This window comes from Fringilla coelebs (assembly GCF_963513975.1).
Source record: "Fringilla coelebs genome assembly, chromosome: 5".
Classification (NCBI taxonomy): Eukaryota; Metazoa; Chordata; class Aves; order Passeriformes; family Fringillidae; genus Fringilla; species Fringilla coelebs.
The window spans coordinates 21,610,768-21,630,745 of NC_140033.1; positions in this window are offsets into that span (position 1 = coordinate 21,610,768).

Here is a 19,978-nt window from a genome sequence, read left to right on the forward strand (position 1 = left end):
GACATGCTTTTATTATGAGATTTTGTGGTTATTTAAAATCTTTAAATCTTTTGTGGCTTATCTATTTTTAGCAGGTACACCATTTTCAATCTTGGCAATTGAGCATGGGGCCCTTGTCAGAGTCATGAGGCTGCATTTCAAAAACTGCAGATAGCTGAGAGATGGGAAATGAAGGACTTTGATTATTGAATGGTTTCTCTGTAAGCATTTTGCTTTGGAGCATCTATATTTGAAAGCCACTTTAGTCAAACAGGTAATCTAAGAATATACTGGAAATTCATATAGGCACTGAAAAGCCCAAAGTACAGGGCAAAAAAGTTACAGGAATAGAAGTCCTCTCTATGTCCTTTTCATAGTATCCTTAAATGGTAAATGTTTTTACATCTGCATGAATGGATTTTAATTAAATGTATTCATAAATAGAACACTGAGGTGACACATCTTGTTGCAAATACAATCTGTCAGCAAACAGCACCTGGAAGAGATGGTGCTCTGTCAGCTAAAGTAGATAAAGGACCCCATCTCTGTTCTCTGAAACTGGTCCTCATGGACCCTTATTTCTCAGAGTTACAATGCAGGATTGATCTCTGATCAGAGAGCCACCCTCACTGTTTCCAGTAACATATTTATGATACTCACCCCATGTCAAAAACTGCTCCAAGAGACTGTCCATCTATAAGCATCCAACAGCAGAGGTAGGAAGCCTATTATTGCCCACGAGAAATATCTTCATGGCAAGTAAAAGAAGATGTAGATCTATGCCAACAAAAAAAACAATGCAGGCATCTGTTGTGGGCCTACTTGCATTTTAACATCATGGGCACCTGTTAAAGCAGAGGGTAATTTTGAATAATAAATTTGAACAAATGAAAGGGTGGTACAAAAGAAGGACAGGCTGTGTGCCAGCACCATCGCTGACTGCCGTACTGTGCACACACAGCCACCTGCCATGTATGATGGGGTTGTTTTAAGCTGTGCCAAAAGCAACTTGTTTTCAATATCTTTTTTAATATTCTTTCATGCAATAATTTCCTTTTACTGACTGCTTTAAATTATCTCCAAAATGTAGAACCAAGCACTGAGGGTCATTAATTCTGAAGCACAAATACTTCAGTGAGATTTTTCCTCAGTTCACATGTCTGAGACAAAGTCAGTCCACATTTCAATGGCTGTAGGTACTCGCCTTGGTGCCTGGTGTGATCAAAAGTGCACATTATCAAAGCAAGTCTTGCAAACTGAGGTCTCTGAACCCTACTGCCCTGCAATAATAGCACACCACAAATGCATGAGTATGAGAGAAGGGAAGAAAAGCATAAACATGGATCCAGCTGGAATCTGGCAGGGTTTTGTCACAGATACTAGGAAATCACTAGTAACATAAGGGTTTCAGGGCTTACTTTGGTGATAAAATAGCTGCAGCTTTTGGTAGGTGTACTTAATTAGCAGGAGGTGACACAAGCAATAGGTATATATTTTCCAGGAGGCATCCAGGCACACCAACTGTTTCACATTATACTAAATCTGAGAAGAAGTTGTCTGGACTCAGCGTTGCACTCCTGCATTAAGACAAAACAAGGCACTTTTTGGAATCTGACTAATTGTCAGCAGTTTCTTTCTTCCCAAGACAGTGAGTTACTTATTATCAGTGCTCACCTCTTCTCAAAAACAGTTGCTCTCCTAAACCCTTTCAGATTTTATTTAGCTGCCTGGCTTTTTGGAATTTGTTTCTTAATAAAAAAAAAGGAATAACAAAAATAATTTTTGTAAACTCAAATGCACCATACATCCAGACCTTGAAAAATTGCCATATGTTTTTGAAAATAGACTAATAAAAGCCAAAGCCAAATACACAGAGAAGGTATGGGAGATCCCATTCTGTTGTCAGTGTCAGGAGGGATGAAACATAATCCCTAAGACTGGCATGTATTTTAATGAAGAGCAGTTCTTAACACTTATCATGCTTGACTCCTAGTCCTTTATTAGTCTTTTGTTATCCACCTGGAGTGCTAATTACTTGTAACATTGCCTTGTTTCTTAAATAATTTCAGCTTTTCTGTCTCAGAACATATTCTTAAACAAAAAGAACCAGAAAAGAGCAAAACTGGGAGCACTGAGAACACTAGGAGCACATGAGAGTGGTTATGTGTGGTTATGTTGTCTCCATCCTTGAAGTCTAGCACAGTGCAACTTAATGCTAGAGTAAAATGCAAGAGTATGTGCTGTAACTTTGATATGCATCACTGCTTAGGCCCTGCCTTGCAGAGCTACTGACCACATGAAAATCCCGAACTCAGCTACAAATCCAGTATTTACGAAAACTCAGCTGCAGAATGCATTCTTATTCCTAGATATCTAGGCATATCCTTGGGGAAATGGTATTTTTTATATCCTTTGTTCATCTGGTGAGCTGCCAATTAAGCTTCTGGTTCCTATTAGCAATTGCTAAGTGGCATATGTGATGTTTCTCACAGAAAAGATTGCAGCAAATACAGCCTGAACAGAGTGGCTCCTTTCCACAGATTTTACATTCCACCAGAAGCCACAGATTTGCAATCATATATTTCTGTTGTCTTTCATTGAAGGCACAAAAAAAGATGTAGTGGAACAACTTTTTTTGGGCATTAACATAAGGGTGCAGCACAGACAAGCTGAGGGGTTTGAAGGGGTTCAGTCCAACGATGGCATCACCATAATCAGAGGCACATCAATTTCTTGATGTTTACAAAACTGCACAACTTCCATGCAGAGAGTTGTCATTTCCATGTCAGAGATGGAGAACACCCACGCAGTGAGCCTTAGCTGGATTCCACCCTACCCGAGCCTATGTCCAAACAAGCTCATCTTAAAGTCAGGCAACTGTCCTTCTATATGTAGTGCAAGCTGTGCAGGAAACATGCCCAACTGCTTTAAATGCACAACAGACAGGACAAGACAGCTCTGAACACCTCCTGAGAGCAATTTAGAGAGCCTAAATTAGGAGTTTGCATCTCTCAACTTCTCAGTGTATGCAGAGACTCAAAGGGCCACTTGTCCCTGCGCAGCTGAGCAGGCAGCCAGCCCGAGCCGATCAATAGCCAGCACTTAGCACGGGCTCTCAGCCCTGCTCTTGCCATCTGAAACACAGCAGTGCTGCTGCCTGTCTTCCTGCACAGCAGTCTACTCTCCAGGGACCCCTGCCAAGCAAGAGCTAGCCCTGAATATGGGCTTTACACAGCCTGGAATGATTGCTCTCTCCAGCTCCCCGGTCCAGGGAGGGTAGCCATGCATCAGAACAAGAGAAAGGATTCACGTGGGAACACCTCCATTCCCTTGCTCAGTCCAAACCACTACAAACCTGGGGAACATAAGATTTGTACTGGGAGAACAGCAGCTTGAGAAAATCTGATTTTACCTAGAGGATTATGCTCTTATTGCAAGATGGCAAAGCCATGTGATATCTTTGGGTTATTTCTACTTTTGTCACACCGGCGTCAGATGCATAAACAATCCTGTGGGTGGGAAGGACTGACTGGCAAGCAGAAGCATCAAGAACCCTTTCACATCTCCTTCTTTCTGCCTGATAGTTTGATAATATTTCTCAACATGCAATATGAATCCATTAGGTGTACATTTGCAGTATCTGGCACCCTGTGTCTAAATAGGTTCTTTCTTTGTTTCATGCTGTGTTACAGCAAGACCAACAAGGGCAAACAAATCTGAGGGCAATTGAGAAACTTGGCTTTACAATCAACAGTAGGTGAAGTAAAGGCCCCCTGTTGCAGGGCTCTAGATTTTACTGTATCAGCAGCTATTATAAAACTAGTGAGTGGAGACATGCTTCTCCTATTCCTAAAATTGTGGTTCTTCTGCTGATGCGATTGTCCCAGTAAATGGGCACAAAACAGGAAGCCAATACTATTCCCCAGACTTGCACAGCATTGTGTTCTTCCCTTTACCATAGAGTAGAAAGCAATTCAGCTCTTTCAGACGCTATATTGGCTTCGTTTTCTTTTTTTCACTGCTACAGAAAAACATCAAGCTTTAGCAGAAGATGCTCTCTGTTTAACTTGTAGCTATAACACTTCTCTGAAAATATTTCCTGAATGCAACAGAGCATTTGACTTCGTGTTTTAGAAGCTCCACTGAATATGGAATTGAAAAGAAAGCGACTTTGATTAAGCCAACAGTTACTTTCTTAAGATTACTGCTGTTAAAGAGAGAAAAAAAAAATCCAGCTGTGATTACCACAGAGAAGTACAGATGGATAACCAGCCACTGCTTAAAAAGCAAAGATACAAAATAAAATTTTCTGGGGAATTCTTCAGCATCAAGTGAAAAATAATCTGGCTGCTTTTCACAGAAAAATTGGTGTATTTTAACTTGGGGGGATTATATATATCTATCAATCGATCAATTGATAGATGGATGTTTAGAACAGCAAAAACTTACCAGAGAACCCTACTGACTTATGATATAAAAATGCATTTATAACTTTAATAACTACTTTATTACTATAATAAGACTGGAGAACTTCATTTTTCCTTGTAGTTCTCTACTGGTATTTGTTTACATAATTAATGGAAAGCCTGGGAACTTTGGGGTATACATTTTTGAAATAGATTTTTCCCTTTTTATAACATTAACTTAGTGTTGCTGAGTCCTCAAAGAAGGCCAAAAAGTTACTTACAGAATTTTGAAAAATTTTATCATGTCTGTCTTTACTAGCATTGCCAGTTAATCTCAGGTATATATGGTATTTTCTGTATTGGAGCTCAAGTTTTTTGAAACCTGGAAGGTTCAAGTCCTATGTTCTAATCTTAATTGTTCTATAAAATATTAGATTTTATTAATTAATTGTAAAGAGCAGCTTAGCTCAACAGCTACAGACTGATGTACAGATTAAAGGAAAAGGGGGCATGATGACACTTTAATAAAAGTCAAAATTCCAGTAGTATCTTGGACAGACTGGCTGATTTTATATCATAGTCTGAGTACTGGATATACCCACCAGGAGAATTGTTTTTTCTTCCTAGTTAATTAGCTGTGAAAGACAGGAAACATATTTTTATATACATGGAAGACTAACTGAAGATGTTTCCCAGATGGAAGCTTCTCAAATTCCCTGATGTCACTTAGTTACTGGCAACTTGTCCATTTTCCATTTTAGAACAATTTCATGTCTTCCCACTCACAGCAAAGAACTGATCTCATTTTGACACAGATTATTAAAGATGTCGTGGATGAAATCCTGGCTTTATTGAAGTCAGCAGACATTTTGCCAGTGATTTAAGCAGAGTCAGGATATTACCTGGCTGTCTATAATGCCTGGAGCTTTACAGTAAAACTGAAGTTGTTAATTTCTCCCACTAGAGATAGATCTGCTGCCCCACTCAGCAGTACAGTCCTTTGAACCATACAGTAGCTTTTGAGATAAAGCCTCCCACAACAGGAGAGAGACTTACAGGTTTTTAAGGGCCCTCACACAAGACACCATTAGTTTGGGGAACTTAACCTTATGAGGCTTTGCTGAACTTAAGGAAATCACTAACAAATTAAAGGTTAGCTAAAACATAATAATTTCAGTTAAAGGTGAAAAGGTAGGAAGAGTCTGAGTTTTCAGGTTATGGATTACAAAGAATATTTTTCAAGTGTTATTTGATCACAGTATAATGCTGTGATTATTATATGGTTCCCATTATTATTCCTAAAAATATATTCTTGACTCCTACCCTGATAAAAGCATGAGGAGATAGAAAAGCTCTTGGCCTGTAGGGAAATCACGAAATAGAAGCAGTTGGAAAATGGTTGACTGAAGCAACACAAGAAATTACTCCAAAGACAGCTGGGATCTCATCAGAGTCTACAACTTCCTTGTAAGGGGAAGAGAAGGAGCAGGCACTGATCTCTTCTCTGTGGTGAAGGACCTGAGGGGATGGCCTGAAGTTCTGTCAGGGAGGTTTAGGTTGGATGTTAGAAAAAGGTTCTTCACCCAGAGGGTCTTTGGGCACTGGAACAGGCTCCCCAGGGCAGTGGTCACAGCCCCAGCCTGACAGAGCTCAAGAAGTGTTTGGACAGTGCTCTCAGGCCCTGGTGTGACTATTTGGGATGGTGCTGTGCAGGGCAGGAGCTGGACTGGATGATCCTTGTGGGGCCCTTTCAACTCAGCATATTCTGTTATTTTGTGATTCTTCGTTCTTCATTCTCCATTCTCTTAATGGAGACTGAATATCTCCAGCAAGATCCTTAGGAAAAAGTTTGCTGAGACACTGACACCAGGCTCTCATAACCAGGTAACTTCCAAGACTGAGTACAAGTTAGTATTTCCCTCTGTCTGGTCAATACCTATGAACTTGGCTCAGGATGCCCATTATGCCCAACCTCACACAGGCAGATAACAGAGTGCTGATGTCATCTTTCAATAGAAGGACAAAAGCTGCTTGGAATGGTCACAGGATGCATTAATCAGTGCTGGAACGGCTGTTCAGCCCAGCTAGCATCTTACATGTTCCATGGCCACCGTGACTGTGCTGTGTCTCAGAAGCTGCTGCTGCACATGAACAGATAAATCACCCCATCTGCGCAGGCAGACAGCTGTTGCTGTGCCATATGTTCAAAGGCTTGGCTGGATTTTATGTGCATGTCATCTAACCAGCCTGTGCACATACAGTACCTCTCTAGGATGATGGAGACATCTCCAGAAGTATTGCTCCCATGCCTTCCAAGATCCTGAATGCAGTCTATTCAGAGAATTTGCAGCTCTCTGGGTTAGAAAGCTGAATTAAAAAAAAAAAAAAAACAATGGAATTTAACAGAAAAAGAATTTTTGTCCAACTTCTTGCATAGTTTTATCATGATACATAAAGCAGAAGGAAGGTGGTAGCTTGATTACATCAGTGATTGTAGTCTGCAAAATCGCAATAAAGAAGATACCCAATATGTGCTAGAGATATTCTAAATTACAGCTTTGTCTGAAATGGCATGAGCAGGGACAGTACTGATCCTTCCCAAACCTGTGGGGTCTCTCATCCTGTTGCACCTGAAATGCCAGCAGGGTCTGCCTGGTACTTACCCAATGAAGTCTGTCTCACAATCAGTGACATACCACACCAAACTTGTGTGTCTCTGTCACACTGCAAAGTCACTCTATTGAAAGTTGTTCCCTTTCTTTGGGTACTGTATGATCCTAGTTCATCTTGCAAGGCATAACTTCATTTTATAAAGGTATTACCTAAAAGCCACCATTCTAAGATTGTGTATTAAAAAGAAATAATTTTAAAAAATATAGTGCTTTCAAGGAACAGTGAAGAGCTAAGAAAGTCCCTTCTTTCCCTGCATTTATCCAGTTCAGTTAAGATAGGAACAGACTTTCCATGGAGTAAAGAGCGTTCAACTATTTCTCAGTAGCTCCCAAACTATGGAGTGATGGTTGCTGTTCTTTTCAGTGAAGAGGCAGCATTTCAGCAAATTTACTGCTCTTACCAATAATGAGCATTCACTCCAACACACGTCCAAGCATGTTCCAGGAAAGCCTACAGGAAAAGAAAGAAGAAATAAAGAAAGCAGCCCCAAATCTTACCAGTGATTTATGTTGGTTTAAATAGATTTATCTTGTTGCAATCCCTTGAATTCAGCTCAGGGTCTGTCACAAGCACAAAGACAATGGCAAATATCACTATTACTCTCAGGGGAGAATGATGAAGGTACATCAGCTGGTGGCAAGCAGAACATGTGAATGATTCTGGATAACCAATATATCTTTCTGCCACTTAACCCTCCTAGCCTGCAAATACACAGCTGTAGTATCCATCCTGAATGCTTGCTCCATTATCAAAAGCAGGATGAAGTTTGCTTTGAGCAACTACTGTATTCTGACACCAATATGTCTATATCTCAAAATACCTTAGTTTATTTCTCCTCTCCAGAAAGGAGAGTGGGGAGCACATTGCTTACTGGTTTTGGCATAGTGCATTTCTGAGGAGAATTTTTCCAAAATAAATTTTACATTACAATTCTTAAATATTCAGCTTTTAAAAGAGATTAGGAAAGAAAAACAAGCAATAAAACTAGCAGTGTGCTTCATTTCTCTGTAACTGCAAAAGGATATACACTGAGTTTTCTTTAATTCACTGTCTCTACATGTAACCTCAGCTAAAGTAAACCAGTGGCAAAAAACCATTTTTGGTAAATACATATTCCCCTGTCCCCCCAAAGCTACCTATTTCAGCAATATCTAGGCCAGCAGTTTAATAAACACAGCAAGAAAGACACAAATGTCTCCAGGTGGCAAAGAAAAGAAATTTCTCCCAGAGACAGAAAGGAGTTCTTGGCTATGTCAATTCCAGGTCATATGTATGTTAAAAGGATCATCACTTGTTGCAAAAGAGATTGAATCAAGATTAGCAACCTGTGCAGCTAATATAAAAACCAGTCCATCACTCTTAAAGCCTTCCCAATCAAGAACAATGCTCTAGGGAGTCAAGAAGCTGTTAGGTTTCCCAATGTCCTGTTTCAAAATATGACAATGTAGGCAGGAAAGGGATGCCTTGACATCTGAAAGTGACTTTAGAAATGGCTTATATCATAAGATGAAATCTTTAAAAATAGCTTTATTTCATAATATGATCTCATATCTCTTAATGTGAAAGCAAAAAAAACCCCTTGTTTGCTAAACACAAAGCAGAAGACACATTTGCAAAATACAAAGCCATGAATGTGCAGAAATGAAAGTAAATGAGCATTTATCTGTAATCGGTTTCCCATACTTAGGTAAGGAATTTAGCAAGTTATCTAATGCTGATGGGTTTTTACCAAAACAGCCCTTCACATTTTGCTGTGAAAAGCCTGAACTTCAGACCAAAGCTCATTAACTCATTATATCATATATTTAAATAAAAAGTGCATCAGCTAGCATACTATATAGGCATGTGCACAGGTGTGTGTGTGTGTTACTTACACATGTGTCTTGTACATATATTCTGCTATTTTCTATTGAGAGCAGATACAACAGTGAACCAACCACTTTACAGCAGCCCTCAGGGTGAGCTGTTCCTGGCTTTGAGGCACAAGGAGGCAGTGAAGTGGTTTTCCTCAGTTCTCCTCCCTTTCCCTTCATTCTGTTCATATACAGACCCTGCTCAATATCAATATCTTCAGAGAAATCCACCATGCAGCTCTCTTCATCAAGAAAGTTGCCTCTTGCCAACTGCCTCCCTCTCAGGAGGTACCTGATAGTTCCATTCCCAGAAGGAAGGAAAAAGGCCTAGGATTAATTACTCTCTAGCTAAGTGCAGAAAACAGATTTTCCATTACACATTTATCATATCAGAACATTCCAAAAAGTCTGATATCTTCCTCTTTAAAGGGAAAGCTGGGAACTTTGTTCTAAGAAGCCAGAATTTAATTTCAGATGCACCAGAGCAGAGACAGTAGGGGAGGGACTATAAGAAGGAAGAGGGAAGAATGGTAACTGCATTGTTTCTCAGCTGAGTTTAGGTGTAATATGGTAGGACAGAAATGAGAGCTTTACTCATGTTTTGCTCGAGTGGATCTCCCAACTCTTTGTAAAAGCCCCAGCAGAATTCATCTTGTGGTTAATCTAAAGCCAGTGTACTGTTTTCATTGAAAGCAGCAGGAATCTTCCTGCTGATCTGCGTGGACTTGGGCTGCCACCTCGGCAGCCCGCAGCTCTGCCTCACTGCTCCTGCCAGTGATGCCTGGCAGGCAGAGGTTAGCCAAGGAGGCAATACACCAGCTCACTCCTAGCTCAGCAGCTCACAGATTGCTAACTAACACAGCCCAGGCTGGGACCTGCTGCAGTGCAGTGCAGAGCTGCAGCCCACCCCAGCGCCTGTGCTGAGAGCAGATCAACGCTGGCAGAGAAGTGACATGAAGAGGTGAGCTAAGGAGCTGCCTCAGCTGCAATAGCTCCACTGCCATCAAAGCCACCTCAGAGGCTGGGAGGCCAGGAAGGGGCAGCCCCATGGACTCCAGCAGTAATAGAGTGGCACGGGAGGAAGGGGAGGCAGCAGTAAGTGAAGCAGACAAATGAGCATCATTAGGGAGCAGCACAAAAAAAGGAAGCCAGATGAAAAGGATGCAGGAAACAGCCACATAAATCTTCACCCCCTTTGTGCATCACATTAATTTGCATGGTTGTTATTTTTGTGAGGAGATTTTTTTTTTTTCCTGAGGAGTAATCTGTCAGTTTTCATTAGCCCCTGGACCAGCAAGCCTCAGTCAGCAATAATGACCTCCAACTCTCCTCCCCAGAAGATGCCATTCCCACTGCAGGTTTCACACAGCATGTTCTCCTTTTTGCAAAGTTTGATAGTGCAGATTGGCTGCACTTGATGTAAAATAAGGGACTTGAGCCTCAGTGTATCTGTGACTCCACTGACTTCACTGATTTATACCAGCTCAGCATCAGGCATTAAATTTTATTGCACTGAAAACTAATGGCAAAAATTTTACAGTGCCCATTAAAATCCTCTGTTTAAGACTTAAAGTACAGCAACTAAACATCATTAAAAATATCCACAAAAATTATTAATATATTTTGTTCTGTGCAGTGTGAAAATATCTCTTACTGTTCCCTCATATTTCATCTCATTTTAAAGACATTGATTTATTCGTTTACAGCTCAAGTAAATTGAGAAATTCTGATGCTCAGATTTCTTACATGTGACTTTGGAGTCTCATTTCTCAAATATATTGCACAGTTATTTTGACAGTTATGCCAGATTTAATTAGCAATCAGTTTCCCAACAGTTTGACTACTGCAGCATTATTTCGTTTGTGTTTTCCTCTTTTATGCTTAGTTCAACATAGACTGAACTACAACTTTGAACTTTATTTTGTTAAGGCAGTGTGGCAGCTTGACTTTCTTTTCAATGAAAATCAATTAATAAGCACCAGTCAGAAAATTAGTAGAAAAACAAAGTTCTTGTGAATGTTAATCATTCCCTTCAATAAAACCTGCCTTGTTTCTCAATTCTTTTAATTTGTTGGTTTTTGTTTATAGATGCCTATAAACCCACTCATAAAATATTTCCAAATGATCATATAAACATAAAGGAAAAAAGGGCTTCAATGACCTTACTATAATGTGATTTCAAAGAAATACTCCAATCAATGAAATTGCAAATTTGAATGGGATTAATTGCTAATCTCTTTAGCAATATCTTTAAAATATAAGTCATAAGTGTATTCCATTCTCTTTCTGCATTCCTACATTTGCAAAGCACAGTATTTTCAGAGAGAATGGTTGGTGCTAGCATGATAGGTCTTTCTGAGTAGTCTTTATTAAATATTGCTTTCTTGAAGTGCTAAAGGTATCATTCTACCCCCACTTACAGGCCATTCAGCTCTGATTTTTGTGTAATTGATGCAAATGAAGCATGTAATAATGTTTTGTCAAATGCATGAAAAAGAGCTTTAGGACTTCCTAGTTAATGGAGAAATGAGAATGAAGAGAATTCGAGAAGTTAAAGAAGGTTAAGAACACACTAGATGATTTCATTCTTCCACTGATCAAAATGCCTTCCAATTCCTCTTCTGCCTCCAAGCCTGAATGGGTCCTGACCTGGGAAAGAATAAACCCAGGTTACCAGTACTGGCTGGGGAACAGCCTGCTGGAAAGCAGCTCTGCAGAGAGGGATCTGGAGGCTCTTTTGGACAGCAAACTGCCAATGCCACAGCAATGTGTCCTTGTAGCCAGGGTGGCCAGTGGAATCCCAGGGTGCCTTAGAAAGAGCACTGACAGACACCAAGGGAGGTGATCCTACCTCCTTACTCTGCCCTGGTTCAAGCCTGGGCTTTTCATGGAGCCCCTGGAGTGGGTCCAGCAGAGAGAAACAAAGATAATTAAGGAACTGGTGCATGTCTATTAAGAGAAAAGGCTGAGGGAGCTGGGCCTGTTCAGCCTCCAGGAGGGACAGCTGAGAGGTGGCCTCACCAAATGCCTATAAATATCTGAAGGGAGGGTGCCAAGAGAATGGAGCCAGGCTCTTCTCAGTAGGGCTGAGCAACAGGACAAGAGGCAGTGGGCAGAAACTGATGCATAGGAAGCTCCACTTGAGTATGAAGAAGAACTCCTTTACTGCGTGGGTGACCAAACACCAGAACAGGTTACCCAGAAAGGCTCTGGAGTCTCCTTCACTGGAGATATCCAAGAAGTGTCCAAACACAATCTCATGCAATGTGGTCTGGGATGACCCTGCTTGAGCAGGGGGGCTGGACCAGATGATCCACTGTGGGTCCTTCCAACCTGAGCCATGCTGTGTGATATGCTAACTTGACCTTTCACAGATAAAATACCTCTTCCTTCAAGACCATGCAGCAAACAGATCAAGGAGATTAGCAGCAATATGAATAGCATGTAGAATAAGTCATGTATGTAGAATAAGTCATGTGCATTTGCTGATGGGCAAAACATAAAGCACTTCTGGATGTTAGGCACTTACTAAGTTGTCACTAAATTAGCTAAAATAGTATCTTCATACAGAGGTATTTTTTGTTCTATCCATTTTTTTTTTTTTGTCACTCAGTGCAGTTACAAAAGAGATAGCTGCTAAACCAAAAGGTTGAAACTCACAACTAATAATATTTCAGAAGTTCAATACAGGTTGGGTCATAAACAATGAAAAAATCTCAGAGTGCAGAGAAGACTGTGCAAAGCCAAAGAAATAGGGTCTGAGGTGACAAAAAGTTAAAAGGCTCACTGCTTGGAATATGTGGCTTCCTCACAAGCAAAACTAACAAAATCAAACTCTCAAGCCCTGGAAATAGAGGACAGCCCTCCAGAGAATTTTATATGAGGAGCATATATTCTCTTCCATTTCATTTCATGGGAGACTTGCTTTACAGTGACAGTAATTCATCTTCCTCAAAGATGATGCATTTTTTCAAGGCAAATGAAAGTTACTTTTTGACCAACCCATTTCTCCACTCCTCAGGAGGTCCTCAAGAAAACCAGTGGAGTTTTCTGTATAGCACAAGGGGATAAATCATCTGATAAATAGGTGCATGATAAAAATTGTTTCCTTCATCAGCATGGAAGCTGAGGTTGTAGAAACATGAAAGTTGTCTTAATGTGGCAGTCGTCAGATTAACAGTGAGACCCAGAGTGCTCAGGGCATTTTCCAGCTGCTGCACACCAAGAAAATGGGCAGAGTGATAGTTTGGGAGCTGAACTCTGGGCTGTGAGGAATGATCCAAGATGGCACATACCAAAGGCTGTCAGATGTGGAGTGGTATTACAGGCTCGTAATTCATCTGATCTGAAGGCGGAATTAAGTGGCACAATGTATAATAAATATCAAAATTAACATGGAATATCTTGATAGATTCTTTCTGGAGCACTTAAAGACCTCCATACACCATAAATACACGAAAAATGCTTACAGATAATCCACATTAATTTCTACAGAAGGGAGGCCGTGTAGGGCTCTTTCTTCCTTGTGACTGATGACCTCTCCTTCCAAATATCTGGTTAATTTTGACCTTAATCAAGTAGACAGGTAGCCAACTACCCAGCTGCATGTACAACTGCATGCAAAGTACATGGATGTACATTTTTATATCCCATCAAAGTTGGTGCATGTGTGTTTGGGGTTGCAAATGGATCAAGACCTAGATTAAAGGTTTAAAAATAAAGTCAAAGCCTAAGCCTTCAAAATGCAATTTACTGCTTTCTAGGGACTCAGAAAGGAGTGACTATTTTCCTAAAAGTCTCACTATTATTTGAAGAATACACTTACATATTGTCCAACAGATGTCAAGAAATCCTCCTTGTCTATGTCTGACATACATTCAACCACTTCATGCACTAATACATACATACATACATACATACACACACACATACATACATACATACACACATTTCTGTGCTGTGTTATGAACTACAGAGGCATCAGATCACCTCTTTCTTAGCCAGAAAGTTGCATTTCTGGCAAAACAGCAGTTTAGTCTGTGAGATCTACTCATCCATAGAGTTTCTGTGTGCCTATGTGAGCAGAAAGGGGAAGCTGACACACCATATCTCACCACTAGACTTCACCACACCTGCCAAAAATAAAGAAAAAATACAGCTATTTGTGCGTTTTTAAACACTCTATTCAAGTCCTACTGCTGTAAACTTTGGGTAGGAAAAAAAAAAGATGAAGGAAGGTGCAAGGTGCTGCATAAATGGTTTTGACTGCCTTAGGATCTACTCCAATCTCTTTCAAAAGACCAGAGGACAACTTCTCCATGGCATGTAAGGAGAATAACCTTGCTCAGGTAATGCTCAGGTAATGCTATCAACATCACAACAGGCTGTTAAAAAGCATGGGAGATCTTTAATTCTTGGATCTTTGCAACACTGTTCTTGGTCCAATATGGCTGTACCATGTTACCTCCAAATCAAGTGACATGCTGCAAATTTGGATTTCTTATCCTTTAATTGGTAAATAACTTAAAATACCAGCAGTGCGCATGCCTGGTTTTACACTGAGGGATGGATTAGGGAAATATATTAACATGAGTAAAAATACTTTCCCTGAAATCTATAGATAACAATAAGCAAAGAGTCAGGCAATGCTGCTTAGCAAATCTACTTAAAGAGCACGTATTTGTAAATAACTTACCCTGACAAAGTATACTGCCTACATAGATGCATCATAGTGCTTCAGTTTTTGAAACTCAGAGGTAGACAAGCTACCCTCCTTGGGGACCATTTTGCAAAATTATATGCACTAGGTGCAATCTGGTCCAACTCAGACAAAAAAAAAAAGCATTTTCTAAATGACTACCTTTGAGTCCCAGGAACAAATTGCCTCTATTAGCAAGGATTAGGTGTTCAAAGATTACAGAGAAATCACTTGCCTATTTCTTCAACTCAGTAGAGCTTTGACTCCATCACAGGATGTGCTGGAAACATGAAAAGCCCATGAAAAATAGACCCACCCAGTGCAGCAGCTCTCAAACCAAAATATTAAAAGGCTGCTCACCTTGTCCACACTATCATGGCCTTGGAGAGATATTGGGAAAATCTATAAAGAGATGGCTAACCTTTCTCAATATTTTATTTCAGTGCAAATCCTAACACTTCTGCTGGCTGGCAGTCACCTCCAGAGGGACCAAGGCCACCAGCACATCCCAGCGGCAGCTGGACAAAGTCTGTTCCTTGGGAGCTCACAGGACTGCCTGTCTACTCTATTAAAACCTATGCTTCCTCAAAAATTTTCAGACACAATAAATGATCCCACCCTTCACCAGGATGAGTGCACTTCCAGGTGCCTGCGAGGAGGGTTACCTAATCATGTCACAAAGAGTCTGGCACCAAACCGATCATGGAGAAACTGTACAGCCGGGCAGTAGTCTTTCTTATCCTGCTCCCTCTTTTCCAAGTGGGGAGCAGAGACTCACAGATGGCTGCCATGAGCTGCACATCTCCTGTCCTTTTTCCTTTCCAAGCCATCAGGCCTGCAAGGCTCAGGAAGCATTAAGCCTTGAGGAGGATGCTGGCCAGCCCCCTCAGTTGCCACGGACTATGGCAGCATCAGCTTTCTGCCCTTCCCCAGGAGTTGGTGAAGACCTAATCAGCAGCCACACCTGAAAAGGCAAGAGAGGCAGTATTGCCAGGGCCAGGAAAATACAACCACACAGGTAGAGAAAAGGTTGGGATAAGTGAGGGGCTTGGACACTGCATGCAGCACTCAAGGGCTGCCACTGTCTGCAGCTTGGCTCTGCCGCAGCTCTTTGCAGAACCGGGGCCTGGTGAAGGGACTATCCCTGATGGTAGCACACCACAAACTCATGTTTTCTCACATTGCCCATACAACTTGGACTGCATTTCCTCTTCAGCTTTTCTTGTTAGCCAGATTCCATTTTCTTCTTGGGGTCCTGTATGTGATGCTGCAATGAAGACAGTGTCCTCAAGAAATCGGACATGATGCTTACTTTCAAGATGGTTTTTAGCACTGGGAAGACTCTTTGGAGGCCATTTTACCAGGAAGCAAAGCGTAGAGAGAATGGAAATAAACAGCAGCTCCTGAAAAGGGTTAAAGCCAGGATGGACAACTGTCAGGTCGCTTGTCTGAGTTGCAGGAGAAAATGCCTGTCTTGGCAGGGGGCCAACCGAGAAAGGCAGAGCTCCTGCTTTTGAGAGTAACACCATTGCCGGAGCGTTACAAGTAATCTGCAAAGGCTTCTGCTTAAAGCATCCAGTCTGCAGTCTGTCGTGGAGTCCTTGTATCTGCTGAATATGACTGGAACAGAGTGTGACTCCTCAGAGATCTCCCATTTCTTCTGCAGTGGAGGAATACAAAAGTAGTTTACCCTGTCCCATGCCTTGAGGTTTTTTGATGACCGTATCTTCTGAGAGCCTGGAATACTGTGTTCCTTTATATTATTAGTGATGGGTAGTCCATGTTGACATGAATAATTTGATTTGCATAGCTCAACACCATCTCTTGCCAGGGATAAAATTTGATCATATCCCATTTGATGTCACATGATGTTTGTCCTTATTCATTGCCGCACAGATCTTAAAATCATCCTTCTCCAGAAGGAAGGAGGATGTAAGGACACATCACACTTCCTTGATTTCAATACCTTGTCCTCCACCAGCCAGTCTGTGCTGTTGACCTCTGGCTCTAGACTGGATTCACAAGCACTCCTCATAAAATGGTATGTCTGTTTCTTATGTCCCAAGCATAAACATACAATGAAGACACTAAGGCTCTGGTCAGTGTACCCTGGGATCTTTGAAGGGAAATGTACAAATGTGTCCTGCTCTTTGAGGGCCTTTGGGTAAGACAAATCCATAGGAACAAATGCTCCACAGATGTACTGTATTGATGGATATTTATTGATTCCAAGGCATGAACTGGCCTGGAAACCACAGTGCAGGAAACAGCCAGAAGCCAGCCCTTCTCCCAAACCCCACTCCCTTACAGGCTTCCAAGTGATGATGTTGTGGTCTGAGTTAGACAGCTTGCTCTGCTGGCCCTTGCAGGATCACAGCGTGTGTGACACTGACCAGGCTGGGGCACAGCCAGAGAGAGAAGAGGCCTGCTGGAGACATGAGCCAAAAGTACAGTCTGTTCTGTTTCACAAACCTGAAAATTTTGGGGTCACTGTACACAATTCTTGTATATGTTCCATCACCTGCTAGAAAGTCATGTGACAGCTGCTACGTACACCCTGCCCTAAAGCACAGAACAGAGGCATTCAATTCAACATGCTGCTCAAGTGCCTGAAAAAACAGCATATTACAAAATAGCTTATTCAGGAACAAATTATGTATGTGCCACTGCTCTCCGCAATAAATGGAGAAGTTTTATAGTGCATTTTTTTAAAAACTTGACTTTGAGGTTTTTTTAATAGCATTTAACTAAAATTTTATGTTCATGATTGCCTCCTACAATACACAATGCAAATGGAGAAGAAATATAGGGGGAATTACATCACTAGCAGGAAAAAAATTCATAAATAAAATGTGCTGGAAGTAAAACAGATGGTTGGCACCTGGTGGTCCTTTATAACCCTGGGTGACAGTTAGAACTGTTCCTACACTTAGAGAAGGAAAAAAAGGAAGTGAAACTTGTCTGTATCACTGTTACACTTGTGCTCCTTTAGGGTTCTTGACACTGTAGGGTGGGATTTCTAACTGTTCCTAAACTGAAGGTCAGTCCCAGCTTCTCAGCTGTCCATATCCCCCAACGCTGCTCTTTTCCCAGAGCCTGGAGGATGCTGTGCATGTAGATCAGACTATCAGCACCACACATGCTGGGTGGGCACAGTAGGGTACTCACCACCTCCCAAGCAGAGCCAGAGCACAACAGCAGCCTCTGCTGCTCTGTCTTGCAGTCACCTTCTCCGAGTGCTGAGAAGCAGGAAGCTTCTCAGTGTGCTCACTCCTTGTCTCTGCACCCTCCCTGCTTCTGAAACACTGAGTGTGGATCCATGCAAGGCACTGCATTATGTCTTGCTGCCTGAGCAAGTGGACACTCCCTGCACAGAGGCTCCCTGGCTGGCATGTTTGTGACCCTCCAATTTTGGAGCAATGATGCTTCCAGTGGTCTCAATCTTTGTAACCCTTCCTAGCAATACAGGCTCAGAAATAAGATGCCACAGCTGTCAGTCATCAACAGTTCATCTTTTCCACAAAGCTATTGGATGTGACAGTGAACACTCACCTTCAGCTAAGCCCATTCTGAAAAATTACTTGAAGGCAAATTGTTGAAAAACAGACAAGCTGTTGCAAACGGGAACAGTTGAGACCAGTGCCTGAGCTGATTTGCCTAAGGTATGGATACAAGGTCACATAGTAGGAGAAATTAGGAAAAAAAATCAGCATATGGTGCACAATGGGATAATTTTAATAACAAAATTGCTAATTTTCACCTCTTATTCCCAAAGATTCATTCGGCCAATCTGGAACCTGACCTCTTCCCTCCACAGGTTCTTAGGTTGCACTGGTACTTTCTGATACCACACACAGGAAGGTTACTTCATTGCTCACCTCCCAAGGAAATTCAGCACTGAGCAAAGCAAGGGAAGGATAGGAGCCAGCACTGCTTTTATACCAACTGCAATGAACCTGCAAAGAAGTAGTATCCACCTCCACAAACCTTCTGCAGGGGTGAGAGAAGGGGTCCAGATTAAAGAGTGATTCAGTGAGGGGGAGATCTTATGCCAGAAGCATGACTTTCCATGCCAGGATGATTGCTCTGAAGGATGAGGCACTACTGCCAAAAAGCATGACAACAGGGAGGATATTGAGACCACTGGTGCAGAAGTAGCTCTTGACATGTGTTGTATGCATGAGTACAATTCCAGTGTATTTACAACGGCTCTACTCATTCAAAAGTCCACGAGCAACAAGATCATTTGAAATTCACCACCTTTGCCACCGAGTGCTGTATTTTCATCATACAAATTGTCACTAGATGGATTACACGTCAGGTTTTGGTAGGTCATATGCATCATCCCCCTTCAAAAGCATCTACCACTTATGTACTGAGCACTCAGCACTCAGCCAAATTATTTTCATGTTACCACAGAACAATGAGCCCCTGTAGCCGCACTTCTACAGGTGAGACTGCAGATATTATCAGCAAGTGCTGTAACTTTTATCATGTCTATAGTAGCATTCCTATAACTCAAGAAAGATTTTATCAAGTCTGTGCTGTACATTCTTAGCAGCTTATCAGAGACAGTAGCCTAAAAGCATTCTCAAATAGAAGTGACAAAAAAAGTTACTATTTCTACAGTTCATGTACTTAAGTACAAGAACAGCATACATGACTTATAACCCTTTCAATACTATAGCAATCAATCAATTACAGCATCTTTAGAACACCATGCCTGAACTTCTCCCTCTTAGATCTACAAGTGTCACTTGGCCACTCAGTGTGTCTACAGTTTCTTGACATGAACTTTCCATATGTAATAGAATTTCCATACTCACAGAAAAGTTCCCATCAGAGTGCATTTTAAGTTAAGTACTTGGAAGAATGTATTGAAGCATCAAAATTTAAAAAGTTAATTTCTTCTTTAATCTGTTTCCAAAGGACTAATTCTACTTCAGATCCCAGCTGTTTTATGTTGTATACTTGAAAATTCTAAAGATTCAGGAATGGACAGAGTAGTCCACAAACACCCTTTCATTTACAGTAACAATACTTAGGAAATCCATTAATTTTGGGGTTAATAATATCAGAGAAGATGCACATGATCTTACCAGCTCTCTATTTCACTCTCTGTTTAAGAAAGAAAAATACCCACTACAATTCCAGACTCTTTCCCAATAAAGAAGGACAAGATTGTCTAGAATACTTTATTTTTCAATTCCAAAAGAATATTCGTATGAATAATTCACATTAGTGACTGGAAGAACTAATTAACTACAGATATATAACTTTGTAAATAACTTTTCTCCAGAGTAGTGAAAGTGTTCTGAATATCAGCATTTTGTTCAAATAAGAAGCTCTTAATTATAGTTTTAATTGAC